The 17,010-nt window shown below is 43.4% G+C and overlaps 1 long non-coding RNA gene across 1 annotated transcript in view; it reads right to left on the bottom strand.

Moving 5' to 3' along the window:
• LOC134344741 (uncharacterized) overlaps nt 1–12,402 on the bottom strand; it is a 77,488-nt gene extending 65,086 nt beyond the window's left edge. The window contains exon 1 of the long non-coding RNA XR_010017509.1: nt 12,281–12,402. This is a non-coding gene — a long non-coding RNA (uncharacterized LOC134344741). The remainder of the gene's footprint in view (nt 1–12,280) is intronic.
• Between the last annotated feature and the right edge of the window lie 4,608 nt (nt 12,403–17,010).

Below are 17,010 nucleotides of genomic sequence, written 5' to 3'. Positions count from 1 at the left end.
AAATGAAACAACAGATTCAAGTAAAAGCGCTTCCAGTGCTCTAGGGATGGGTAACCTGTTTCCTTTACCCACGCTGGCACTTGTGTGACCCCTGACCCCTGACCCAGAATGCCACTCCTTTGAAATGTTCTGGCAAGCTGAGCCGTTCAGATGTTTGAACACTGACATTAACCTCAGCATTGCATATGGCAAAGGCAATGGCAAGTCCCATCTTTTTTTTTAACGTCAACTCAGACCATGAGAGGCCTGCATCAGGCATTTTCATGCCTTACAAGGCGCAGATTGGAAGTCTGTGTGGGGCGCCACTCCTCGCACAGACTAGATCAATGTGTGGTTAAGTGCCTTGCTCAAAGGCACAAACACGCTGCCACAGCTGAGGCTCGAACTAGCGACCTTGAGATCACTAGATGAACGCCTTAACCACTTGGCCACGTGCCCAACAAGTCCCATCTAGTTAACATTACAAATATCCTTTCGAGTTGGAAGAGTTGTCCCATTGACTAGCAAACAGTAGGCTGATATCATTATTCTCCTATCATTATATTTTTCAAACAATGTTCAGTAAATCAAGGTAGAACAAAGGGAATAGCAAAGCAGAATGTGGAAAATAATGGTACAGTTACAGAGAAACTGCAATGCAGGTAGACAGATAAGGTGTAAGGGCTGTAATGAGGCAGACTGAGAGATCAGGAATTCATCTTTATCATACAAGAGGTCCATTCAAGAGTTCTATCACGCCTGTTCAGAAGCTTCCTTTGAAGCTCCATTACATGTTCTCCATCACAGTTCTTGAGTCTGCTGATCACAATGACATGATTGACCCAATCGGTTTGGTGCCACTGTGGTATATATAGGCAGCCGTCAATCCCAGAGGGTCATGAGTTTGCACCTCTGGTGGACTGGATTAAGTAGAGTCTGCTGTGACTGTGGAGTCCAATGCGGGAGTGACAGTCCTTGCCACACCGTGTACAGCAGAACGCTAAGGCAGCTCTGTCGTCTCGGACAGCTTGGGCACAGAGCTTTCAGCGGGCTGTTTTCTCCTTGGAGCGACCGAGGATGAGAGGTGACCTGATAGAGGTGCATAAGATGATAGGAGGCATTGATCGTGTGGATAGTCAGAGGCTTTTTCCCAGGGCTGAAATGGCTAACACAACAAGGAACAGTTTTAAGGTGCTTGGAAGTAGGTACAAAGGAGATGTCAGGGGTAAGTTTTTTATGCAGAGAGTGGTGACTGTGTGGAATGGGTTGCTGGCGAAGGTGATGGAGACGGATACGATAGGGTCTTTTAAGAGACTCCTGGACAGGCATATGGAGCTTAGAAAAATAGAGGGCTATGGGTAACCCTAGGTAATTTCTCAGATAAGGACATGTTCGGCACAGCTTTGTGGGCCGAAGGGCCTGTATTGTGCTGTAGGTTTTCTATGTTCTATGTTCTCTTTTCCTCTGCTTGCTGCATCAGAGTGGTCTTATACCTCAAGAGACTCTTTTTCACCTCCTGCTTCCAGGCACACCTGTCTGGGTTAGTGATTGCCATGTGCTGGTGCTAATACCAAGGGCCTTGAGGTCGCACTTGCAAATGTCCCTGTAGTGCAGTTGGGGTCTTCCTGTTGGCCTCTTTCCTGATTCAAACTCCCCAAGGAGAAGGTCCTTGGGTATACACCCATCTGCCATGCGCAAGACATGGCCTAGCCTCTGTTTGCTCTCTCTAGCACTGTGTTGTTGGTAACCTTGTCTTCCCAGGTGAAACCACGTATGTATCTGAGGCAGCGCATATGGAAAGCATTGAGTCGGTGCTCTTGTTTTGTGCACAGGATCCAAGTTTCTCTGGCGTAGAGCAAAGTGCTCAGCACACAGGCTGTGTACACCTGGACTTTGGTGTTGATGGTGAGTCTGTTGCTGGCCCAGATGCTCCTGGTCAACCTTGGGAAGGTTATGGCTGCTTTTCCAATGCGCTTGTTGATCTCGCTTTTGAGTGACTGTTTATCCAAGATCAAGTATGTGAATTTGTGGACAACTTCCAGCTCATAGTCGACAATGTTAAGGGATGGCTTGTTGTCAATGTCTTGCACCCCTATCACCTGTGTCTTGATAGTCAGACCGAACTCTCTGCAGGCTTCCGCAAAGCGGGTCATGAAATCTTGTGGCATGTGCTGTGAGTGAGTTGCGACAGCTGCGTCACCGGCAAACAGGAAGTCCCCGAGGAGCCTTACCTGCACTTTGGTCCTGGCTCTGAGTCTTGACAGTCTCATGAGGTTTCCATAAACACCATGGTTTGTTGGGAATGAACTGCCCCATGGAATCTCTAGATTGTCTTCAAATACCATGAAGTCTCAGAGCACTAGGTTGAAATTGTTAGGGAAATACACTTCCAATACCCATCAACTTCCCTCCATCAACTGATGAATAAGTACACTTCCATGTACTTGGAAGAAGTATTGTGGGCTTTGAGTGCCCAGGATGAGGAAGCTGCAGTGTTTATCTTGGAGAATGTCTCACTTTTCCTACCACAGACCTGACAGGCAGAGTTGAAAAGAACACAGCTACTCGATTATCAGGGATATAGAAACGTAGAAAATTAGAAAAACTACAGCACAGTACAGGCCCTTCGGCCCACAATTCTGCACTGAACATGTCCTTACCTTAGAAATTACCTAGATTTACCCATAGCCCTCTATTTTTCTGTGAGATGTGAACTAGTGGAAGGAATAAATCCATTGTTTTATCCTTCAGAAACTATCTTCTGGAATTCTACCTGTTCCATCTCTCTATTGCTATTAGTAAGAGTGATCACTACTTGGCCCCCATAGAAATGATGTTGGTATTCACAATTTGTATAAATAATTTGCATCAGAAATTGGAAGTCCATTCCCTGAGTTTGCAGGTTTTACAGATGGTTAGTCTGGGCATATACCCCACTACTGAGTCAGTGGTGGAGGCAGATACGCTAGTGAAGTTTAAGAGACTACTAGACAGGTATATGGAGGAATTTAAGGTGGGGGCTTATATGAGAGGCAGGGTTTGAGGGTTGGCACAACATTGTGGGCCGAAGGGCCTGTACTGTGCTGTACTATTCTATGTTCTATGTACTGAAGAGAAAAAAATCAACTGAGATAATATCACAGTGGATGACTGATGCAGACAGAGAAATCAATGACCTGAGATTCAATATTTGGTCCACAAGGCTATGACATGCCCTGACTGTATATGAGGTGCTGTCCCTCAACCCTAAGTGGACCTCAAGTCGTCACAGACCTGAAAATATTATCCCCATGCTCACCTTCTACATTACCCTCTCAGAGACATTCTCCCTCTACGCTATCCCTGCAGCTCAACAAATTTCTTTTGTGGCATTACCAGTTATAACAATGGATATCTGACCAGAAACCTTAACTCTGTTTCTCTTCCCAAAGGTGTGGCCTGACCCACTGAGTATTTTCAGCATCCTTGTGCTCTCAGCCCATCTTAATACAATCCCTCTTGTCCCCATGGTCAAAAACCACATAAACCAAGACACAACGAAGGTAAGTTATCAGCAGTAACTTCAGCCAGCAATTCAAGATATTCAGCCTTGCTAAACTGCTGAATACTTCAGCATTTTCTATTTTTATTTCACATTTCCAACATCTGCAGTATTTTTGATTTTCATGAGAAATAGCCTCAGCGTTAAAATGAGGAGGAAGTATATGATGTCATCAATTCAAAGTTCAAAGTAAATTTATTATTGAAGTATAAAAATGTGGCGTGAACTCAGTAAGTAAGGGCCTTTTTCTGTGCTGTATGACTCTATACAAGTCCAACCAGAGGCGAAAGCAATCCTGGAATAATTTAAAGGAGGGGTGGGTGGAGATTATTTGTAGAATGGATGAGGTAAAGTGAATTGAATGCTACATTCTTGCATATCCACATACCAGTACAGGTGAGTTTGATGGATTGAGTTTGAAGCCACTTTTCAGCAGCTGCTAAACCATGAACTTTTATTTAAGTTGTACTCAGCATGAAACCCAAAGCTCATGACAAACATAGTTCCAACTTGTCAATATCTGGATTCCAATATGGAGAGGGCAGACTGAGAGCAAGGGTGGTATCCGCAGCTGAACAACACGCTACTTGTTCAAACTGAGCTTGACTTATTCGTCTTTCACATTAAACCAAAATACATAAAAAAGATATTTGGTAAATTTGTTTTTAAAGAAAATAAGGGACCAGCTTCCGATGCCAAAGGCTGGAACAGTAGTAGTTTATTCCCAAAGCTGTTGGTCAAGAGTTGTTAGATATTGTTTGTTCTGTGTTCAGGAATTTCAGCAATAAGTTACTGAGTGTGAGCAGAACAGTTGCTGCACACACTGCAGTGAGGCAGGATACCACGAGTTCACAATTGACAGGATCTTTCATGATAACGATTTCATATAACAATTCACAATGTCAGAGAAAAGACATCTGCAAGTTGTGATACAACCATAAACCCCAGTGTTCTCTGCAATGTTTTTATTTTAGTTATAATGGCTGTCCCATTTTCCAAAGCTAAGCTCTCCCCTTTAACCTAGAGAACTGAAAGCCTTTAACTACCAGTTGATTAATAGAAAGACCAATGCCAGCCATTTATGATGAAACCTAAAGGTACTTTGATATTGCTATATAAGAGAGACGGATTCCACAGTTATAATGTCAAAGAAGTTCACTGCAGTTCTGTTACTGTGGAATGATGCCTTAGCAGCACGAGATGAAGGCAGTACACACCAGCATCCCAGGCAATACTATTGTGTGAGTGCTTTTGGTTTATTCAGTCTTTAGAAAGCTCCATTGTATGCTTTGCAAGCCATTTTTAATCAACATCACAAGAAGGATCCAAAATGTGTGAAATAATAGTCATTGAACATGACCATATAACCTGGGGAGAGTCAAGTGCCATCACTTGCTTTCAGTCTCTAAGCCTGTGGATGCATTTCACCATCTCTATCACTTACTGTCATCTCCTCAGCTAGTGCTCATTAAAACTGAATTCATAACTTCACACACAAGGACTGCAGTATTATTGCATGCAGGGTATCCAGCGGCGAGAGTAAGCGAATTTCTTTCTGGTACAGTCATATCACAAACAGCGCTTTGGCAACTTTCTTACTGCTATGCTCTACCATGCCATACCCACTGTGAAAAGATGGGAGCGTGAGAAATGAGAGCAGGACTTGGCCAGTTGGTCTTTCAAGCCTGCTCCCGTAAAACCATAACTGATCCACTTGGGCTCAATTCCAGTTCGCAATGTTCTTTCCATACCCCTTGACTCTAATGAAGATCAAATGTCTGTCAGTCTCCACTTTGAGTATATTTAATAACTCCACCTCTGCAGCTCTCTTGGATAGAGAATTCCCACCCCTCCTTATCTTCATCTTAAATGGTCAAACCTGTTTTATGAAACTATGTCTTCTCACTTCAGATACAATAAAGGACTTATTTTCTCACCATTCACCCAGTTAAATACCTCACAGAATCATATCTGTTTCATTATAAGCCCTTATTCCAAATTTCAAATAATAAGGGTCCAGCCTGCTTAATTGTTCTTAATTCACCAATCCCTTCATTCCAGGATTCAATCTAGTAAGCCTTTGCAGTGCTTCCAATGCTAGGAGATCCTTCCATCAATGTTGAAAATAAATATGATCATAATTCTATTAGTTTAAAAATAATTATGGAAGAAGATAAGACTGGCTCACAAATTAAGATCCTAAATTGAGGCAAGGCAAATTTTGATGGTATTAGATAGGAACTTGCAAATATTGACTAGGAGAGGCTGTTAGTGGGCAAATGGATGTCTGCCAAGTGGGGGAATTTTAAAAATGAGATAGAGAGAGTTCAGGGTCATCACATTCCTGTTAGAGTGAAGGGCAAGTCTGGGAGGATGAGGGAACCCTGGCTAAAGATGGATATTGAGGTTCTGGGCAGGTGAAAGAATATGACATATGTCAGGTGCAGGCAGTTGCTATCAAGGGAATCTCCTGAGGAATATAAAGAATGTTGGAATAAGTAATCAGAAAGGCAAGAAAGGAACACTAGTTGTCCTTGTTATAGCATAAAGGGGTCTGTTAAAGAGATTCTATATGTAAATTAAGAGCTAAAGTTAAACTATAGAGAGAATCGGTCTTCTAATCTATCCATGTGATTGACTGTGTGGAGCCATAGGAGGTGCAGGTGGTCTTTACATCTGTATTCACAGTGAACTAGGTCATGTCTTGAAACATTCTGATATTATGAAGGAGAAGGTTTTGCCAGTCTTAAGCACGTAAAGGTAGATAAATCCACAGGGTCAGGTCAAATTTATGTTAGGACTTTGTGGGAAGCCAAGTAAGAAATTGCAGCAACACACACAAAATGCTGGAGGAACTCAGCAGACCAGGCAGCATCTATGGGAAAGAGCAAACTCTTCGAGACTTGGGTCGAGATCGTTCATCAGAACTGAAATAGTATTAGATGAAGGGTCTTCGCCTGAAATGTTGACTGTTTAATCTTTTCCACGGATGCTGCCTGGCCTGTTGAGTTCCTGCAGCATTTTGTGTGTGTTGCTTGGATTTCCAGCATCTGCAGATTTTCTCATCTAAGAAATTGAAGGGTCCCTGGCAGAGATTTTTGTATGTTCCTTTGTCTGGATGTGGAATTGGGAAGCATGTTCTACTTCAATTTAAGAAGGGCTGCAGGGACAAACCAGGGAACTGCAGGCCGGTGACCCTAACATCACAGACATCCCACCCTGCAAAAACTCATTTCAGGGAGGTCTCAACCTCAGAGCAGTCTGTGTCAATGAATTTGTTAATTTTGCAAGACATCAGATTCACAAGTGTTTTGTGAGACAGCTGACTTCTGAAATCTGCCTTAATGTGCCAAGTTCACAACAGCTGCTGTCTTGGTTGATGAGTAGGCATAGTTTTTTGCTATTTCTGAATCAGGAAACGTTTTCCTGAATAGCTTGCCTGTGTGCTTACACACCTGGAATGGCAGGTTATGCTCAACGATGAAAGATGTAAAGTACACCTCAGCTCCAGTGACCTTCTCTGTCAGACTTCGGTTTTCTGCTGAAAAGATCTGTGAAATACTTGAGCAGCCTTCCCTGTGCTTAGCCTCCCTAATATGTTGTGGTCCCTAAAAGAATAAAAGCATAAGGTGTATCCTTATTACAGGTGTGCGCCACCTAATGTCCATTCGGACAAGGTCAGATCGCATATACGTCCGTAGTCTCACGCACACACGCACACACACACACACACACACACACACTGCCTGCAATAGTCGGGATCAGAACTTACTTTTTTTACATCGAAATGGGGGATTTTAAATGAGTGATTTAGAAGTTCTGCATCTTCAAGTTCAAGTTTATTGTCATCTGGTTGATTGTCCACAAACGAAACAACCTCTGTCTGGACCACAGTGTAGCCACAATACATATATCACGCACACCACATAAAACAATATATTACTGTATTATTTAATAAAGTGTAATTCAAAATGCATATGAAGTGCATAGCACAGGTAAACAGTTTGCTGTCCTAATGACGAGACCTCGGTGGGGGCTGGGTATTTATTAAAATTGGTTTTTCTTCTGAAAACGGCTGTGCTTAAACCCATCCCATCATGGGCTTCAATGTACCTGTAAGTGGAAGTGTTTCAGGAAAAAAAACCCAAAGAATTTGCTTGCTGCGAGCGCGTTTTTAAAGATGTCCTAGCGGACGATTTTGGAATTTCGCTGCAATTTAAACCCCGGTCTAATCCCCTTTAAGATGCCAACGCGCCCCGCCCGTATAGGACAGCCTCGCGTAGTCAGGTTGTCACCGCTAGCCTTGGGAATTTCTTCACCAGGCTTTTGTACTTCATCACCGACAGTTGTAAACACAAAATAATCTGCAGATGCTGGGGTCAAAGCAACACTCACAACACGCTGGAGGAACTCAGCAGGTCAGGCAGCATCCGTGGAAAAGATCAGTCGACGTTTCATGCCGGAACCCTTTGTCAGGACTGAGGAGGGAAGGGGCAGAGGCCCTATAAAAAAGGTGGGGGGAGGGTGGGAAGGAGAAGGCTGGTAGGTTCCAGGTGAAGATCTGGTTGAAGAGTCGCAGAGAGGCGGAGATCACAGAGGGGGAGCAGTGAGAGAGGGTCTCACTCAGTTGTTCGCATCATTTCAGCGTCATTACAAATGGCTGTAACTGAACTGATGGAATATGGAAGAGAGAGAGAGGTCGATTGTAAAGCTTGCCCACAGAGAAAACTGATAGGTCTACTTAGCACAAAGAGAGATCAAGCAGGATTCATTCATTTTCTTTCTTGCCTTTTCCCTCTCCCTCTCTAAAAAATCGATTTCTGGGATATTATATATAATTTGCGGACATCAGGGAGCCGCTATCGATATGCGGGAGACTCCCGGAACTTGCGGGAGACTCCTGGAACTCCCTGGAGAGGTGGGATGTCTGCCATCAGTGCTGGGCAAGTTATGGGGAGTGGGGGTGGGGGAGGGGAAGGGATTCTGAAAGACAAGAAATAACTACTTTTAGAAAGATGAGTACTGATTAGGAATAATCAGCATGGCTTTGTGCTTGGAAAATCGTAATCACCAAACTTGAGACTTTTGTAAAAGATTGATGAGGACAGGGTTGTAGAAGAGTACGTGGACTTTAAGCCAGGTGCCATGAGCAAAGTTAACTCACATAGCCAATTGGACATGAAATTAGCTTTGTGATAGTGGAGGATTGGTTTTCAGATTGGAGGCCTGTGACCAGTGTTGTAGTACAGGGTTCAGTGCATACAAACAGTATTAGCAAATTGAATAAGAATGTTGGTAGCATGATTAGCAAGTTTACAATAGCACCAACATTGATGGTGTAGAGCACAGTGAAGCAGGTTGTCTGAGGTTACTTAACTCGATCTGGATCAGCTGGGTAGGACATATATGGTAAATGAATGTATTTGGACAGTGTTTCAGAACAGAGAGACCTACAGTAGGGGGTACAAGAACATAGTTCCCTGGAATGACAATGCAGGCAGACAGAGGTGGTGGAGAAGTTGTATCCCACACTGTCAGGGAATTGAGTACAGGAATTAGGATCTTGTGTTACAGCTGTACAAGACATCTGGTGAGACTGCAGCAGGAATAGTGCAGGCAGATTTGGCTGGAAGTGGTTGAGCTAGAGAAGGTTCTGAAAAGATTCACAAGGATGTTGCCAGGCCTCGAGGGCTCGTGTTGTAAGTACAGACTGGATAGGGCAGGACTCTTTGCACCGGAGTCTAAGGGTGACCTTATAGAAGTTGACTAAATTGTATGGGACACAGATAAACTGGATTGTCACAACCTTCTTCCCAATGTAAGGAGTCTAAAGCTAGACTCATACTACTTCTATGTCGACTCAGGCCTAGGGGGCCGACGTCGGGCACGATGACGGACTCTCCACTTCTCCCTCTCCCTCATCAGTGTGTTCAGTTCATCTACATTAGCCGCGCCGCTGTCTTCTAGCAGCGTGTTGATCATAGTCTTGGGAGGGCGCCCAGGGTTCATCCTCCTGTGCTTGGGCTCCCATATGATGACTAGGCTGGCAGGTTGCTCGGGGGGATGTAGACAGTGCCCCGCTAGTTGCAGTCTTCTCGCCTCAATTTTAGTGGACAGCATCGGTAGGTCGTTATAGAGCTCAACATTCATCATGTGCTGTTGCCAACTCACATCAAGAGCCATCTGGAGCATCATAGACTCATAGGTTTAAGGTAATAGACTCAGAATTTAAAAGGGGTAAGATTTGAAACGAATCTGAAGTGCATTTTTCCATATATTGTGGGTATATAGAATGTTGCCAGAGGAAATGACAGGGGTGTGTAGAAGTACAAACTTCAGAAGACATTTGGGCAGACTCATGGATAAGATCAACTTAGAAAGAAATGGGCAAAATACAGAAAAATGGGGACCAGTAAAATGGGACTGGATTGAGAAGGCACCTGTTGGGCTAAAGGGCCTTTTTCCATACTATGTAAGTGTTAGATTCTGATGCTCTATGACTCAAAACTGTAAGTAATACTCCAGGTTGAGTATTAGCAATACCCTGCAAAGTTGCATCAGAATTTTACACTTTTATGCTCCATGTCCATTGCAATAAAGACTACTCCTATATCCATACCAGCATATTTTCCTGACCTGATGTGCTCTTAAATTGTTCAACATCTTTCTATGTGGCACGTACCAAATACCTTCTAGAAATCCCAAAGACCAAAGCCCTCAACTTCTGTTTTTCCTATATACAACCTAATTGTTGCTGTCTCAGATTCCAGGAAATTTGGCAAATACCAATCCTTCTTCATAAAACCACATTCAGATTTTAGATTGTGTAAGAGTTTTTGGAATGTCCTGATGGTACTCCCTTATTAATGGGTTCCAGAATCTGTCAAATGACAGTATTAGCCTAATTATCCCATGTTATTCTGTTTTCTGTCTCCATCCTCCTTGATTAGTCAAATTTTCCAGCTGCCTGGGGCAGCTCCTAATGCAGGTTTAGCATCTATGAGTTTCTTTGTATTACTGTGTGTATAGAAGGCAGCGATTCCAGCTAAACAGCAAGGGATCAAGGTGCAATACTGCATCAGGGTCACACCACATGGTGCAGTTAGCTTCAAAGGGTACACTTGCATTTATTGTACATACGTAACGTCCATCATGCTACTGAGCTACAGGGCTTGCCTTGATATTGGTATTTTACTGAGCAATCCACAGTCATCCTCTGGGTAGCCCATCCGTGCAATTCCCATTCACTGTTCAGCATTCAGAATCAGGTTTATACTTTATTGTCGCCAGACAATTGATACTAGAATGTACAATCATCATAGCGATATTTGATTCTGCGCTTCCCGCTCCCTGGATTACAAATCGATAGTAAATATTAAAAATTTAAATTATAAATTATAAACAGAAAATAGAAAAATGGAAAGTAAGGTAGTGCAAAAAAAATCGAGATGCAGGTCTGGATATTTGGAGGGTACGGCCCAGATCTGGGTTTAATATCACTGACATACAGCAAGTCGTGAAATTTGTTGCTTTGTGGCAGCAGTACAGTGCAATACATAAAATATGCTATAAGCTACAATAAGAAATATATATGTATATATAGTACTGTTCAACAGTATTGAGTGCATGTATATAGTTAGGCCGCCTAAGACTTAGCACAGTACTGTAGTAATTTTAGGTATTGCACTGCACTGTTGCAAAAAAAAACAACACAGATCTCTTGACATATGTGAGTGATGATAAATCTAATTCTGATATGGGTCCCTTTTGTGGACTGAGAGTGGGAAGGGGGCATGGAGAGGGGAATCATGGTTAGAATTTCGTAATGATCAGTAAACCAATTGATTGGAATAAAATGGCCTTGCCAGGTGTTTCAAAGCTGGGTGTCTGCACCCACACCACCCACTTCCCTGGCACTCCTTCTCTTCCACCTGTCCCACACCCCTCCTGTAGCACTTCACTCTTGCCATTCTCAGCAGCCTTTGCTCATGCCAGATTTACAAATTCGCTCTCCATTCCACGTTGAGAAATACAGCACTGCGCAGAAGTCTTAGGGACCCTAGTTATATATATATGTGCCTAAGACTTTTGCACAGTACAGTAGTTATAAAATGTAAATACGTAAAGCAATAAGAGAGCAAAAATAGCAAGGTAGTGTTCATTGGTTCATTTTCCGTTCAAAAATCTGATGGCAGGGGGGAAGAAGCTGTTCCTAAAATGTTGAGATTGTGTTCATGGGCTCCTGTACCACCTCCTTGATGGTAGTAATGAGAAGAGGTCATGTCCTGGGTGGTGGGGAGAGGTTGTTAATGATGGAGGCTGCTTCTTTGAGGATTTCCTCGATAGTGGGGAGGCTGGTGCCCATGACTGAACTGGCTGAGCTTACAATCTTCTTCGGATTTCCGGATCCTATGCAGTGGCCCCTCCATTCCAGATGGTGATGCAACCAAATAGAAAGCTCTCTATGGTACATCTGCAGAAATTTGCGAGAGTCTTTGGTGACATACCAAATCTCCGCTAACTCCTAATGAAATATCATTGCTGGCATTCCTTATTCATAATTGTATCAATATGTTGGGTCCGGGACAGATTTTCAGAGATGTTGACACACAGGTACTTGAAACTACCCACTTTTTCCACTGCTAACCCCCTTATGAGAACTGTTGCGTGTTCCCTTGATTTCCCTTCCTAAAGTTTACAATCAATCCCTTGGTCTTACAAACACTGAGTGCAAAGTTATTGTAACTCGGAACTACATACCTTCGCGTCATCACGTGAAATTCTGCCGGCAACAGTTGTATCATCAAATGAGTTTATCGATGCCTAACCACACAGGCATGGGTGTAGAGAGAGAAGAGCAGTGCGTTAAGCACATATCCCTGAGGTGCATCTGTGTTGATTGTCAGTGAGGAGGAGGTATTATTTCTGATTCACTCTGCCCCCTGATAAGGAAGTCAAGGATCCAGTTGCAGTGACAGCTACAGCAGGCTGCAGTTGAAGGCAGTACAATCAAAAGCCCTATCGGGAAGCATCAGTAAAACACAGGTAAAATAGAGAGGGAACAGCAGAAGGTCATAGATCTGACACTTTCACTTGGTTCTCTCTGTTCCAACATAGAAGTGTATGCTGAGAATATAGATATTTCACTTGCTAATAATGTTAATTGGTTTTTATTTGAATGTATGGTTTGTTTTCTTCAAAAAAGATGATCCAGAGATCACACTGCCCCTGTTTTCCTCACTGCAGTGAGAAGGTGCAAAGAATTTACTTCACACTTCAAAAGATTTGTCTGACTTCAGATCAATAAGAACAGAGTCTCATGAGCCAAAGTAGACAGAGATTCTTGAAGCAGCCCATGACTAATTAATGATTTGGATCAGGAGCTGGGATTGCATCAGGTATTGAAATACTTTAATATAAAACAGAAAATGCCTGACCTGCTCAGTATTTCCAACATTTTCTGCTTTAATTTCAAACTGCTTTTAACTCTTTTTTACTGATTTCTATTTCACAGTCAGCTTACTATTCACTTACTTTCCTTAGGTGATTTAATCTGCTCTGACCTTAGACATAAGTCTAAGAACAGCCAGAAGTCGTGGTACATATTGGTACCAATGACATAGGCAGGAAAAGGGAGGAGGTCCTGAAAGCAGACTACAGGAAATTAGGAAGGATGTTGAGAAGCAGGATCACAAAGGTAGTAATTTTGGGATTACTGCCTGTGCCATGTGACAGTGAGTATAGGAATAGAGTGAGGTGGAGGATAAATGTGTGGCTGAGGGATTGGAACAGTGGGCAGGGATTCAGATTTCTGGATCATTGGGACCTCTTTTAGGGCAGGAGTGACCTGTACAAAAAGGACGGGTTGCACTTGAATTGCAGGGGGACCAATATCCTGGCGGGGAGGTATGCTAAGGGTTTTGGGGAGAGTTTATACTAGAATTGCTGGGGGGTGGGAACCAAACTGAAGAGATGGAGGAAAGGGAAGTTGGCTCACAAATAGAGAAAGCTTGGAGACAGTGCGAAAGGGAGGAAAGGCAGGTGATAGAGAAGGGATGTGCTCAGGCCGATGGCTTGAGGTGTGTCTATTTTAATGTGAGGAGTATTATGAATAAAGTGGATGAGCTTAGAGCGTGGATCAGCATTTGGAGCTATGATTGTTGTGGACATTACAGAGACTTGGATGGTGCAGGGGCAGGAATGGCTACTTCAAGTGCCAGGCTTTAGATGTTTCGGAACGGATAGGGAGGGAGGCAAAAGAGGTGGGGGCATGGCGTTATTGATCAGAGATAGTGTCACGGCTGCAGAAAAGGAGGAAGTCATGGAGGGGTTGTCTATGGAGTCTCTGTGGGTGGAAGTTAGGAACAGGAAGGGATCACTAACCCTACTGGGTGTTTTTTATAGACCACCCAATAGTAACAGGGATATAGAGGAGCAGATAGGGAGACAGATTCTGGAAAGGTGTAATAATAACAGGGTTGTCATGGTGGGAGATTATAATTTCCCAGATATTGATTGTTAACCCCCTAGAATGAGGGGTTTGGATGAGGTGGAGTTTGTTAGGTGTAGATATGTAGATAAGCCTACAATAGGAGAGGCTGTACTTGATCTGGTATTGGGAAATGAACCTGGTCAAGTGTCAGATCTCTAAGTGGGAGAGCATTTTGGTAATAGTGGTCACAATTCCATCTCCTTTAGCATAGCATTGAAGAGGGATAGGAACAGACAAGTTAGGAAAGAGTTTAATTGGACTAAGGGGAAATATGAGGCTATCAGGCAGGAGCTTGGAAGCATGAATTGGGAGCAGATGTTCTCAGGGAAATGTATGGAAGAAATGTGGCAAATGTTCAGGGGATGTTTACGTGGAGTTCTGCATAGGAATGTTCCAATGAGACAAGGAAAGAACAGTTAGGTACAGGAACCGTGGTGTACAAAGGCTGTCGTAAATCCAGTCAAGAAGAAAAGAAGAGCTTACAAAAGGTTCAAAAAACTAGGTAATGATAGAGATCTAGAAGATTATAAGGCTAGCAGAAAGGAGCTTAAGAAAGAAATTAAGAGAGCCAGAAGGGGCCAAGAGAAGGCCTTGGGGGACAGGATTAAAGAAATCCCTAAGGCATTCTACAAGTATGTGAAGAGGAAGAGGATAATACATGAGAGAATAGGACCAATCAAGCGTGACAGGTGAAAAGTGTGCATGGAACAGGAGGAGATAGCAGAGGTACTTAATTTGACTTTGCTTCAACATTCACTATGGAAAGGATCTTCGCGATTGTAGGGATGACTTGTAGTGGACTGAAAAGCTTGAGCATGTAGGTATTAAGAAGGAGGATGCGCAGGAGCTTTTGGAAAGCATCAACTTGGATAAGTCACTGGGACCGGAGGAGATGTACCCCAGGCTACTGTGGGAGGTCAGGGAGAAGATTGCTGAACCTCTTGTGATGATCTTTGCATCATCAATGGGGACAGGAGAGGTTCCAGAGGAATAGAGGGTTGCAGATGTTGTTCCATTATTCAAGAAAGGGAATTGAAATAGCCCAGGAAATTATAGACCAGTGAGTCTTACTTCAATGGTTGGTAAGTTGATGGAGAAGATCCTGAGAGACAGGATTTATGAACATTTGGAGAGGCATAATATGATTAGGAAGAGTCAGCATGGCTTTGTGAAAGGAAGGTCGTGCCTTACGAGCCTGATTAAGTTTTTTGAGGATGTGGCTAAACTCATTGATGAGGGTAGAGCAGTAGATGGAGTTCAGCAAGGCATTTGTCAAGATACCCCATGTAAGGCTTATTGAGAAAGTAAGGAAGCATGGGATCCAAGGGGACATTGCTTTGTGGATCCAGAACTGGCTTGCCCACAGAAGGCAAAGAGTGGTTGTAGACGGGTCATATTGAGCATGGATGTCGGTCTCCAGTGTTGTGTCTCAGGGATCTGTTCTGGAACCCCTACTCTTTGTGATTTTCATAAATGACCTGGATGAAGAAGTGGTGGAGGGATTAGTTAGTAAATTTGCTGATGACACAAAGGTTGGAGGTGTTGTGGATAGTGTGGAGGGCTGTCAGAGGTTACAGTGGGAAATTGATAGGATGCAAAACTGGGCTGAGAAGTGGCAGATGGAGTTCAACCCAGATAAGTATGCAGTGGTTCATTTTGGTAGTCAAATATGATGACAGAATATAATATTAATGGTAAGACTATTGGCAGTCTGGAGGATCAGAGGAATCTTGGGGTCCGAGTCCATAGGACACTCAAAGCTGCTGCGCAGATTGACTCTGTGGTTAAAAAGGCATATGATGCATTCGCCTTCATCAACCGTGGGATTGAGTTTAAGAGCCGAGAGGTAATGTTGCAGCTGTATAGGACCTGGTCAGACCCCACTTGGAGTACTGTGCTCAGTTCTGGTTGCCTCACTATATGAAGGATGTGGAAACCATAGAAAGAGTGCAGAGGAGATTTACAAGGATGTTGCCTGGATTGGAGAGCATGCCTTATGAGAATAGGTTGAGTGAATTTGGCCTTTTCTTCTTGGAGTGTTGGAGGATGAGAGGTGACCTGATAGAGGTTTATAAGATGATGAGAGGCATTGATCATGTGCACAGTCAGAGGCTAAAATGGCTAGCACTAGAGGACACAGTTTTAAGGTGCTTCTATGTAGGTACGGAGGAGATGTCAGGGGCAATTTTTCTATGCAGAGAGTGGTGAGTGCGTGGAATGGGCTGTCAGCGTCGGTGGTGGAGGCGGATACAATAGGGTCTTTTAAGAGACTCCTGGATAGGTACATGGAGCTCAATAAATAGAGGGCTATGGGTAACCCTAGTTAATTTCTCAGGTAAGGACATGTTCGGCACAGCTTCATGGGCCAAAGGGCCAGTATTGTGCTACAGGTTTTCTATGTTTCTATAAAAGGGCCTGCAAAATCCTCTAAATCTACTAGTAGGTTAAGGCGTCCAGCATCAGTATCCTCACCAAGGTCAAGAAACAACAGAATAACAGGTATGCCAATGAAGGTTAGGGCTAGCTAGTATTTTCCCAGAGATGGGGCCATTCAAAAGATTTTCAATCAGAATATCATGCACTTCAAGACATTGTGTATATGCTTCCAAAGGTGGCTATGAAATAATATTATTGAGTTAACTGTTGTGTTCATAGTAAAGGAACAAAGGTGATGAACTGAGAGCTTGGATACATACATGGAATTATGATGTAGTGGCCATTACAGAGACTTGGCTGGCACCAGGGCAGGAATGGATTCTCAATATTCCTGGATTTCAGTGCTTTAAAAGGGATAGAGAGGGTGGAAAAAGGGGAGGAGGGGTGGCATTACTGGTCAGGGATACTACTACAGCTACAGAAAGGGTGGGTAATGTAGCAGGATCCTCTTTTGAGTCAATATGGGTGGAAGTCAGGAACAGGAAGGGAGCAGTTACTCTATTGGGGGTATTCTCTAGGCCACCTGGTAGCAGCAGAGATACAGAGGAGCAGATTGGGAGGC

The sequence above is a fragment of the Mobula hypostoma genome, chromosome 4 (assembly GCF_963921235.1).
Source record: "Mobula hypostoma chromosome 4, sMobHyp1.1, whole genome shotgun sequence".
NCBI classification, from domain to species: domain Eukaryota; kingdom Metazoa; phylum Chordata; class Chondrichthyes; order Myliobatiformes; family Myliobatidae; genus Mobula; species Mobula hypostoma.
This window is presented reverse-complemented; position numbering and strand designations above follow the sequence as displayed.